The sequence below is a fragment of the Maylandia zebra genome, linkage group LG16 (assembly GCF_041146795.1).
Source record: "Maylandia zebra isolate NMK-2024a linkage group LG16, Mzebra_GT3a, whole genome shotgun sequence".
Classification (NCBI taxonomy): Eukaryota; Metazoa; Chordata; class Actinopteri; order Cichliformes; family Cichlidae; genus Maylandia; species Maylandia zebra.
This window is the reverse complement of record NC_135182.1, coordinates 202,175-213,732: the sequence shown is the minus strand read 5'-3', so window position 1 is coordinate 213,732 and position 11,558 is coordinate 202,175. Positions and strand designations below refer to the sequence as shown.

Below are 11,558 nucleotides of genomic sequence, written 5' to 3'. Positions count from 1 at the left end.
ATTCCTGCTTTTTACTTTTTTTTTATTTATGGTTAACTAACAAGTTTCCTCCTAAAATCACAACTTATGCAGAACAAATTGTTATCAGTCATCAACCTTAAAGTCAAAACTCTAAATAACAATCAAACAATCAATAAAGAGCATATAATATGAACACATCAAAAATGTGAAGTCAGAGTCATCTGTAACAATCAGACTAAATTAAAATTCTTCAAATATAAAAGTGAATAATTTCTAAGCAGCTGTTCAGCTGATCAAATACAACACATTGGACATAATTTTTACATCACTTGGATTCTAATCTCACATCAGCTGGAAGAAAATGCCTGCAAAATTCAACGAAACGTGAATACATTAAAAGCTTTTCAACATTAAATCACAGGAAGAGCAAAAAGAAAGAAACGTTGATACAAACCAGTTATGCTGTGGAAGGCAATTTTTAATTGTCATATTAGAACATCAGCTTAACTGAAGTTGGAAACCTCACTATTATCATAAAAGATAAAATAAAAAAATAAGCAGACATGAGTCCTGCAGTATTACTGAATTCTGGCTGATTATGGAGGAAGAATGCTGGATAAACAGGCTCAGAGAATTTAGTTCTGAAGCTGTGAATGTGACTCAGTTTGTCAGATGAGACACAATAAAAGGACAGAGTGCCTGCAACCCAGTCCAGAAACACTCCCAGTCTGGACAGCCAGTAGGAGGAACAGGGTAATATTTGGACTCATTATTATGTTTTGCACAGAAACTTAGAGGGTTTTCACCTGAACCTTGATCTGGATGGTGAGTAAAACACCACAAAATAGCGTTTTTTCCAAGCCTGCATGCATCATTGTTTCCTTTCTTCTCAAGTTGTTTGTAGCAAACATCTACATCCACGCAAGCTTGAAGAAAAGCTTTGCATTCCACCTCCCAGTAACAGCGGCCAGTCAGTTCCTCTCTGCACAGAATCTGAGGAACCTCACTGAATCTCTCAGGAAGGTCAGGATATGGCTGTTTCTCTCCTCTTGTCACCTCCTTGTCTCCTTCAGACAGAAGGAGTTCACAGTGTGCTGTGTTTGGATCCAGGCTGAGACCACAGGCATCTGATGGAGAAAAAGAGATTCACATTCATGATAATGTGACAGATTTTCACTTTCACGAAAGTGCTTGCTCATAAAGCGTTTGTCTGATTGTTGGGATTTTCTCTGTATTATTTGTATAATCTTTATGTGATATTCTAAGGTCATTACCTTACAATATAAAGAGCCTTAAAGCAACTGTTGTTTTGATTTGGCACAGTGTAAATGAAATAAAATCTAACTTCTTTTAGAAAGGTTTGAGTTACGCCAGTGGACAAGCAGTACGCTCACCTACCAGAAGAACCAAAGAGTAGCAGTTAGCAGTGGCTAGCATAAAATCAGCTAAAGCAACAAGAAATTGCCCTTGTGTCACTGTGAGAAAGCTGAGCTAGGTTAAGTGCTAAGCACTCCCCCGCCATATGCCTGATATAGAGAGTACTCGTAAAACAGTACAGCCTTCCTGACTTCATAACTCCCTACAACACCAGACACAGCTATCGAGCTGGTGGGTAGAAAGAATAAAGTTATGTTGAAACCAAGCACACCATTGTTTTTCTTGTGACATTACCAATAAGTTTGATGTGTCACATGGCCCTCTTCCTATTGAAAAAGCAAAAGTTGTATCCAAGATGGCCGACTTCTAAATGGCCACCATGGTCACCACCCATCTTGAGGAGTTTGCCCCCTCACATATACTAATGTGCCACAAACAGGACTGCTCTTCTACCAAGCCAACCCGTCTCATCTCATTCCACAACATCAGGAACATTAATATGGACACTCTCACTACCAGTTTGGACAATGTTCAGATCAAGGACTTCTATTCCACTCCTGATGATTTGTTGTTATTTTATAATAATTGTCTACACACTGTCCTTGATTCTCTGGCTCCTGTAAAAACCCACTCTGTTTCCTTCGCTCGCTCTGCTCCCTGGTTTACCTCTGACCTCCGAGCTCTGAAGGCCAAAGCTCGGCAGCTAGAGTGTAAATATAAGAAATCTGGTTTAACTGTTTATTCAGAAATCTATAAATACCACCAAGACTCCATCAGTAAGTCCAAACAAAGCTTCTACTCTGGTATTATCAGTTCTTATGAGGGTAATGCAAGAACTCTGCTTTCAGTTCTCAACAAACTAATTCAACCCCCCAACGCTTTACCACCGCACTTCTATTCCTCTGAAACATGCAACTCCTTGATGCTGTTCTGGACTACGAAAATCAATAACATTCACCACCAACTCAGATCAAATGTTGTGTCTACTCCCTCTCCAGAACCTTTTCTCCTTTTTGAGCCGTTTTCCACTTTTCATCTTCCTGATTTATCTGATATTTCCGAGTTCATATGTAAATCAAAGCCTGCCACATGTCATCTTGACCCCATGCCCACGGGGCTTGTGAAATCCTGCCTCTCTTCTTTACTCCCACTCATTTCTGCTATCATTCACTCTTCTCTCACCACCGGTATCGTTCCCTCCTTATTGAAGACTGCTCTAGTCACTCCTATACTGAAAAAAACCTTCTTTAGATCCTAACAACTTTAACAACCTCCGTCCGATTTCCAATCTACCCTTCATTTCTAAGATACTCGAAAAAGTGGTTGCAGCTCAACTTCATTTACACCTGTTTAATAATAACATCTACGAGAGATTTCAATCTGGTTTTCGCTCATGTCACAGTACAGAAACTGCTTTACTTAAAGTCACTAACGATCTTCTAATCGGAGCTGACTCTGGTCTTCTCACCATTCTCGTCCTTTTAGATCTCAGCTCAGCCTTTGACACCATTTCTCACTCTGTACTTCTAAGCAGACTTTCTTCTCTCAGCATCTCTGACACACCCCTCGCCTGGTTTCAATCATATCTCCTCGACCGTTCCCAGTTTATTCAACTAAGGTCATTCCGCTCTCGTCTATTCCCCGTCACCTCTGGTGTACCCCAAGGCTCAGTTTTAGGCCCTCTCCTCTTCATAATATACATCCTCCCTCTAGGTACCATTTTCTGCAAATTTGATCTTCAGTTTCACTGTTTTGCTGATGACACCCAGTTATAGCTCTCCTGCAGACCTGATTCCTCCCTCCCACCTTCCTCCCTTTCAGAATGTCTATCCGAGTTAAAATCCTGGGTTAGCTCTAATTTTCTAAAACTCAATGAGGATAAAACTGAGATCCTCCTTATTGGCACCAAATCCAACCTTTTGAAGGCAAACCATTTCTCACTCACCATCGATGACTCATTGAACGACTGGCGACCTGTAGCCCTGACCCCCATCGTAAGCAAATGCTTCGAGAAGCTGGTCAGGGACTTCATCTGCTCTGCACTACCCGACTCACTGGACCCTCTACAGTTTGCATACCGCCACAACAGGTCCACTGATGATGCCATAGCCCTGACACTACACACTGCCCTGTCACACCTGGAGAAGAGAGACACGAATGTGAGGATGCTGTTTGTAGATTACAGCTCAGCATTCAATACCATCGTTCCCTCGAAGCTGGACAGGAAACTGCAGGATCTAGGACTGAGCAGCTCCCTCTGCAGCTGGATCCTTAGCTTCCTGTCTGACAGATGCCAAGTGGTCAGACTGGGCAGCATCACCTCATCCCCCATCACACTGAACACTGGTGCTCCACAGGGGTGTGTACTGAGCCCTCTCCTGTACTCACTCTACACCTACGACTGCACAGCCACTAACAGCTCCAACATCATTGTGAAGTTTGCGGACGACACTACAGTGGTGGGTCTTATCACCAACGGTGATGAGACGGCTTACAGGGAGGAGGTCAGCGCCCTGACCCACTGGTGTCAAGACAACCATCTCACCCTCAACGTCGCAAAGACAAAGGAGTTGATAGTGGACTTCCGGAGGTGCAGAGAAGTACACACCCCCATCACCATCAACGGCGCTGCTGTGGAGAGAGTGAGCAGCTTCCGGTTCCTTGGAGTACATCTGGCTGAGGATCTTACGTGGTCAGTACACACAAACAAAACAGTGAAGAAGGCGCAGCAGCGCCTCTTCTTTCTCAGGAGACTGAAAAGATTCGGCATGAGCCCCCGCATCCTCAGGACCTTCTATCACTGTGCCATTGAGAGCATCCTCACTGGATGCATCACCACCTGGTATGGCAACAGCACCGCCTACAACTGCAAAGCTCTCCAGAGAGTAGTGCGGTGCTCTGAACGGATAATTGGAGGTGAGCTTCCCTCCCTCCAAGACATCTACAGGAAGCGCTGCCTGAGGAAAGCGGGGAGGATCATCAAGGACTCCAGTCACCCCAGCCATAAACTGTTCAGACTGCTTCCATCAGGAAGGAGGTTCTGCAGCATCCGGTCCCGTACCAGCAGACTGAGAGACAGCTTCTTCCACCAGGCCATCAGACTGCTGAACACGTCATAGACACCTCAGCTTCACTACTGGAACTTCAACATTATGCACTACACACTGTATATAAATGCCACTTGTTTTGCACATATTCAACTCTGTATATTTTATATATTTTATTATTATTATTATTATTATTATTATTATTATTATTTTTTTTTTTTTTTTTACTATTTAATTTGTAAAAATGTATACACACACACACACACACACACACACACACACACACACACACACGTAGGAAAATATTTAGTATACACATCCAGAAATGCATACACTATTATATATTGTACATATATTTATTAGTTTCAGGTTGGCCATTCTTGTATTTTGCTCGTTTGTGTTGTTGTGTTTGCACATCTCTGTTGCTTGTGGGGCTCGCACACAAGAATTTCACTCGCATGTGCTGTGCCAGTGTGCCTGCACATGTGATGTGACAATAAAAGTGATTTGATTTGATTTGATTTTGATGACTCCTCAGTTCTCCCTTCTCCTCAGGTTAAGAGCCTTGGTGTCATCCTAGACAGTTCACTTTCCCATAAATCTCACATCAATAACCTCACCCGTTCCGCCTACTTCCATCTACGCAGCATTAAGAGATCACGTCCTTCACTTTCCACCCAGTCTACGTCCATTCTTGTCCACAGTCTCGTTACCTCCCATATGACTACTGCAATTCTCTTTTGCATGGTCTTCCCCAAAAATCCCTCCATAAGCTTCAACTGGTTCAGAACTCTGCTGCTCACCTTATCACCAGAGCCCCTCCTACCAGCACATCACCTGTTCTTCTGGAACTCCACTGGCTCACAGTGATAATATTCAAACTTCTTCTGCTCACCTTCAAGGCCATTCATAACCTTGCTCCTCCTTACCTTTCTGACCTGTTAACCACTACCTGTTCTACCCGCTCACTTCGATCTTCTCCTTCTATTCCAGCTTGCTGTACCTTCCTTCTGCCTCAGCACCATGGGAAGCAGAGCTTTCAGCTGCTCTGCTCCCAGGCTGTGGAGCTCTCTACCCCCAGAAATAAGAAACACTGGTTCTCTCCCCCAGTTTAAATCCCAACTCAAAGTCCATCTGTTCAAATCTGCATATTCACTGTGAACCCACTGTTTGTTCATTTTATCTTGTGCTTTTGTTTTATTGTTCTTATTCTGCCATTGTTTTACTATGTGTTTTATCCTATTGTAACGTGTCCTTGGGTGACTTGAAAGGCGCTCATAAATAAAATTTATTAATATTATTATTATTTATTAAGGTACCAATGGAGACTGCTACTGGTGGCCAAAGACAAAAGAAGAGGAAACGTGGAAGGTGTGTTAGGAGGCAACAAGAGAGAAGGAAAGGGAGGAGTTTGCAGGGCCGATGACTAGTAAAGGGATGTAAATGTAAAGAAATGGAATACGAGTCATTTTGAAGGAAGAGTATGTGACTATGTACAGTGTGGCTGAAGGGAGTGCCAGCCAGGATCATGAGTTTGAAGCTGGAAATCGAAGTAGGGGTGTTGAATGTTGTCACTGTGCATGTCCCACATGGTGGATGTCAGTTTGAAAAGTGAGAGGAATTATGGTTTAACTTGGATGAAGTGGTAGAGAGTGTCCTCAAGGGGAAGAGAGTGGTGACTGAAAAAGAATTCAATCTGCTGTGAGTGGGAGGGGTGGAGCCCCGCCCCTCCCTGAGGCTGGTTCTGCTGGAGGTTTCTTCCTGTTAAAAGGGAGTTTTTCCTTCCCACTGTCGCCAAAGTGCTGCTCATAGGGGGTCATATGATTGTTGGGTTTATTCTCTTTATGTGTTATTTTAGGGTCTAGCTTACAATATAAAACACCTTGAGGCGACTATTGTTGTGATTTGGCGCAGTATAAATAAAATTGAATTGAATTGAACAGCATCACCATCAACACAGGAGCACCTCAGGGATGTGTCCTCTCGCCACTGCTCTACTCCCTCTACACTTCAGACTGTGTGGCCACCCATGGCTCCAACACCATTGTGAAGTTTGCTGACGACACAGTGGTGTTGGGTGCCATCTCCAACAATGATGAGGCGGCCTACATGGATGAAGTGAAGAATCTGGCATCGTGGTGCCAGGACAACCACCTCCAGCTGAACGTCAGCAAGACCAAGGAGCTGGTGGTGGACTTCAGAAGGGGTCAGCACAGAGACTACAAGTAGGGCTGCTCAATTAATCGAATTTTAATCACGATTACGATCTGGGCTTTCAACGATCATTAAAAATGACTGAGCCGATTATTAGCCCCTCCCTCATTTATCCGCGACACCTTAAAGGCCGGTCCGTGAAAATATTGTCGGGCATAAACCGGTCCGTGGCGCAAAAAAGGTTGGAGACCGCTGATTAAGAGGACCCGAGGGAAGCTCAGAAAGCTAAGCAGAAGTTATTTGGAGAGTGACTGCCGTTGGTTGAAAAGAGAGTTTAAAAAAAAAAAACTTCAGTGGTGTTGCACACTATGTTATATTATTTTTTTAAAGTCATTGTTAACCCTTTAAAGCCGGTCAGAGCTGCATGCTCCGTTTTGCGTAACTATTGTTAAATCCCTGTAGAACCTGAACCGTGTAAGCTAGCGCAATAATTTGTTTTGCATATGAAACCGGAGGAGTTGTACTTACATCTGATGCCATCAGCTTGTCCTCGGTCACGGTTTCCTTCCACATATAGCTTTGCAAAAATTGCATAAAAAGCACTTGCAGGAACAAAAACATAATATTCCAGAAACACGCTTTGCCGTTCCTATCAGCTGTTCGTAACACTTCCCACAGTGAAATGATGCACATGCTGTTTTCTTTGCAAATTTGCATCATAGGATTGTTTTTTGTTTTTCCTGCAGTATATAAAAATTGCTGTATCTCCAAAATAAAACTATGAAGACACTCAAAATAAAGTTCCTGTGGTGGGACTATTTTTTGCAACTTTATTGTATTTAAAGTTTTGAGGGATAAACCTCTTAAATTTCTCCAAGTAGAAATATATGTAAACAAAACAAAAGCGATTTTCAATTTTTTTTGTAGTTTATTGCACTTTTTTGCAATTTATGTAATTACTATGGACTTAATGCATACATATTATTAAAATATGGGCTATAACAGTTGTATTGATGTATAGCAACTTGAAATGCTCCCACAAATGGCACTACAGCATGTAAAAAAATAATATAAGCTCTGGTGGACTTGGTTCTATAGTAGGTCTTAAAGGGTTAAATAAATATCGTCAAATAATCGTGATCTCAATTTCAGTGAAAATAATCGTGATTATCATTTTTGCCATAATCGAGCAGCCCTAACTACAAGCCCATTATCATCAATGGAGCTCCAGTGGAGAGGGTGCAGTCCTTCAAGTATCTTGGTGTCCACATCTCCTCAGACCTGACATGGGCTGCCCACATTCAGGTCCAGACCAAAAAGGCTAGGCAGCGCCTGTATCACCTACGACAACTGAGGAAGTTCAGGGTCTCTCCAAAGATCCTCAGGATTTTCTATACAGGCGCTGTGGAGAGCATCCTCACACAGAACATGACATCGTGGTTTGGGAACAGCTGTGTGAAGGACCAAAAAGCTCTCCAGAGAGTGATCCGTACAGCAGAACGCTGCTGCAGGATTGCTCTCCCCCCGCTTCAGGACACCTACACCAGGAGATGCTGGACTAGAGCAGCGCAGATACTGAAGGACCCGTCCCATCCTGGCAACAAACTGTTCCAACTTCTGCAATCTGGTAGAAGGTTCCGCATCTTCCGGGCAAGGACAGAGAGACTCAAGAGGAGCTTCTATCCCCAAGCCATCCGGGCCCTAAACACACACACCCGCCCTCTCACATCATCTATAATTGACTGAGTCAGGACTCTTCCAGACACTAAACCAAGGCACAATGTACATTTCAATTCCTTTAATTTAAAATATGTTTATATTGTCTATCCTGTAAAATAGTCAGATGTCTATTCATATTAATGTACAGAATTCACCTGCTTGCTGCTACTACTGCACATTCACCCAGTGTATATACTATATATATATATATATATATATATATATATATATATATAATGTTCTTCCTCTACACCCCCCCCCCAATTTTTGCACATGTCGAGGAGCGTGTCAGGCTACATTTCACTGTGTGTTATACTTGTATAACTATGCATGTGACAAATAAAGAACCTTGAACCTTGAACCTTGAATTGAATTAGATACTTAAACTCTTCCACTTGGAGCTGGAACTTGTCCCTCACCTGGAGTTGCTTCATGTCTCATTCAGTTGGAGTTATTTTAAAACTTTACCAACTTTATTACTTAGGAATACTTTTCCTTACTTTTGCTCTTTATAACTCTGTCAGATTAATTGTTCTTGACGTACATTATTTTTCTGCATCAAGTAGATTGGTTTTTACAGTTTGATTTTGGAACCCCTGAAAACTCTTTCGACATGCATGAAAAGGTTTTTACTCAAAGACAAATTTCACAGAAATGAGAGAAGTTTAAGATATTTTAAGAAGTTAAGATTTTAATTATTTTAAAAAGGCATATATTTAAGGACAGTTTATGGACAATATCAATAGCAGAAACCAGTCTGACTTGAAATATTTTTCTGTACATAATTACTGTTTTAGCAGCCACCTGAGAAAAATGTGACCCTATATATTAAAATAATCAGCAATTTCATGTTAAAAATTTTACACTATGAACCTGGAAGAATATTATTTTGTAAGTACTTACACCACATCAGATCTCTCCTATCCATTTCATTTTCCACATCATTGATATACGCCCTGAGAAATTCTCAGTGATCAGGAAGTTCTTCCTGTAGTGGTAGATACTTCCTCCCTTGTAATTATCATTTGAAATGGCTGCTACTAGGAAACGGAAACTGTTGTTGTTCTTCAGAGCTTTGGCAAGGTCATGGACAACTTCGGCCTTTTCTGTCATCTGCTTTATCGCTTCATCTGAGCGGTACCATTGGTCCTGGGTAGGTGGAGTGTTACCATCAGTACCTTCCAGTTTCTTTTTCTCCAAGTAGTCAGACATGTTCTGCAGATATGGGTCAATGGATTTCAGGGAGGTGAAAACAAAGCAGAGAACTTCCTCTACTCCTGGTTTAAACACCTCTCTGTCCAGCTCAGACTGATCTGAGATGATCTTTGTTCCCTCCATCATGTCTACAAAGTACCTGATGATGGTGACTTCTCTCTCTTCATCTTTGATCCACTTGGTTAATCTCTCCTGACTGAACGGTGACTTGTCTCTGTCATAAAACACTTTCACTAATTCCTGCTCATCTTCCTCACCTGCCCTGATGGAGGGAAGTTTCTCAGCCATTGTTTCCTGGAGTGAAGATCTGAAATACTCACAGAGCTTCTTGAATCTGCTCAACTTTTCTTGTATCTGTGGAAAGCTTCTCACCACTCTGTCCTCCAGCAGATCATTGCATCTTATGTCAAGGTTATGAAGCTCCTGTAAGGTATCTTCAGCCTTACTAATAAATCCATTGCTTATCATGTAAGCAGCTTTTGGATGGAATTTCTTCAGAGGCATCAGTGTGACCTTCAGTGGAACACAGTTTTCTCTGTTTTCTCCCAGTAGTTTTGGAAGTTGGATGTAGGTCTTCACTGCATCTTCAAATGTTGCAGGGTTGCTTTCAAGGATGAAGTCTCCATAGAACTTGCAGGTGAATTTATCAGTCACAGCTTTTTCTTCATCACTCAGCTTGATGTCAACTTTCCCCTCAACATTAAATGAGGTGATCTTTTTTATTAGGATAGCTTGTATGCTATCCTGGATTACCTGAATGCTGCTATCATCTAGCTTCTCACTGTCAAACACAAAGAAAGCATTTGCTCCATAAAGGATTCCTGTGACTACATGTGTCGCCAAACGTTTCACATTTTTTGCTTCTTGAGAGTTTTTGGTTTCATCAGGAGTCAACATCAGCTGTTTGAATTTAGTGGTAGCTTTGTAATGAAGTGTGACTCGACACTGATGATGTGATTTCTTCCTATCATTCAGATACTTGGCTGATCCTTCAACTTCAATGAGCCCACCCAGGAAACTGGCCTTCAGAGAACCATTAACATCCAGCAGTGCCGACTTTTTTTCAATGGAATCCGTTAAATTGATGTGAAATTCACTGCTGTGCTGATTATGCTCCACTGGCTTCTTCTGCAGAGTTTTATTATTCCACAGTGTGACACCTTTAAGACACGAAATCCACAAAATGGAAAAAAAAATTCTTTAGAAAGTTTAGAAACGAAATAGATTAAAATTGTATTTGAAATGTACTAAAAAATGTAAAACTTAATTTCAAAACAGTTTTAGTGAAACTGTAACACTCATAAAGCTCTAGAGAGTTAGAAATCTCATGGTTTTTACTCTGCAAAAAACATGCTTCAAAGTTTTTATTCTGTTAATGGTTTTTTTGAGACAGAATCTATTCTGTTCTTTCAGAGATTTCCAAATGAATTAATCTTAAGGTTGTCTGTTCTTTAAAGGGTTTTTTTTGCTCCTTTTGTTACTCACCCTTTTCATTTAAACTATTATTTTCTTCATACAGTATTTTCATTAAATGGTCATTAATATTTCATTGCTGCTATGATAAATATTTCTTTGATGCATCTACTTACCCTATAAGTAGATAGGTCATTTAAGAAACAAATTAGTGTGGGTTTTTGCTGGCCATACGGCTGATTGCTTGAACAACAAATCACATTTTACCTGGGATGAGTTTCCCTCTCCGTGCATCATAGAGCATCCCTAAACTGAAAGGTTGACCCAGAGCAGCCACCTCCAAAACAGATGATGCTCCTACATGAATAAAAACATGTGGTCATAAATACAATGTGACCACTCAGCTTCTTTCATGTGATCAAACATGTGATCAACCCCACTTTGAACACAGTCTGTATATAAAATGTGGATGTGAAATTATGTTGTTTGTAGGCTTTTGTTTGTAGGCCTTTAACACTAGCATCCCCAGGCTTCTACCTTTCTACCTATAAAACCCGAGAGCAGTCAAATGGTGGAAGTGGAAGCTAAATTGGCTAGTCATTCATATGTATATTAGGTCGTTACCTAGGAATTCTGGAGGGAGGGGAGTGGGGGTGAGTGATTGAGGGGGTG

At 41.5% G+C, this 11,558-nt stretch overlaps 1 pseudogene across 1 annotated transcript; it reads right to left on the bottom strand.

Moving 5' to 3' along the window:
- Positions 1–522: 522 nt before the first annotated feature.
- LOC101473758 (neoverrucotoxin subunit alpha pseudogene) lies at positions 523–11,190 on the bottom strand (annotated as a pseudogene). The gene is made up of 3 exons (XR_013093650.1): positions 11,154–11,190; positions 9,162–10,633; positions 523–1,088 (listed from the first exon to the last, which is right to left on the bottom strand). The product of XR_013093650.1 is annotated as a neoverrucotoxin subunit alpha pseudogene (transcript).
- Positions 11,191–11,558: the final 368 nt, after the last annotated feature.